The following is a 524-nucleotide window of genomic DNA, read 5'->3' on the forward strand; positions in this document are numbered from 1 at the left end:
TTCACTTTTTACCCCATATTCCAGTGTTTTAATTTTTACAAAGTTTGGAAAGAGACACATCAAACTGTTAGCTGTGTTTCCTAGCAAGGGGAGGAAAAGGGGGTGAGAATGAGTTTTATTTTCACTCTGAACTTTGAATATCAAAAAACAAAAACAAAGAATCAAACATTACAACTATTATGTAAATTAAACCTAAATTTGACCTAGCAGTTTTCCAGTTCATGGTAAAAGTAAGGAGGGATGGTTTTATGGTGTTTTACCTGGTACTTTTCCAGTTCTCCTTCTTTTGTAACGTTACTAATTACTACAAAATAATTCTTCTTTATGGAATATTACTACCTTCAATAAGCCCAGACCGAGTTCAAAGCATAGGTAGCTCAAGAATTTCAGCTGAGAACCCCAAACTGGTAGGTATCATGGGTGGGGGTGACTTTGTTTCTATTTCCCAATATTACATCCATAGCTAACTGTGTGTCCTATTTCCCCACAGGTTCCCCTTTAAAAAAATAACTGTCACACACAAA

The sequence above is a fragment of the Manis javanica genome, chromosome 11 (genome assembly GCF_040802235.1).
Source record: "Manis javanica isolate MJ-LG chromosome 11, MJ_LKY, whole genome shotgun sequence".
Taxonomy (NCBI): Eukaryota; Metazoa; Chordata; class Mammalia; order Pholidota; family Manidae; genus Manis; species Manis javanica.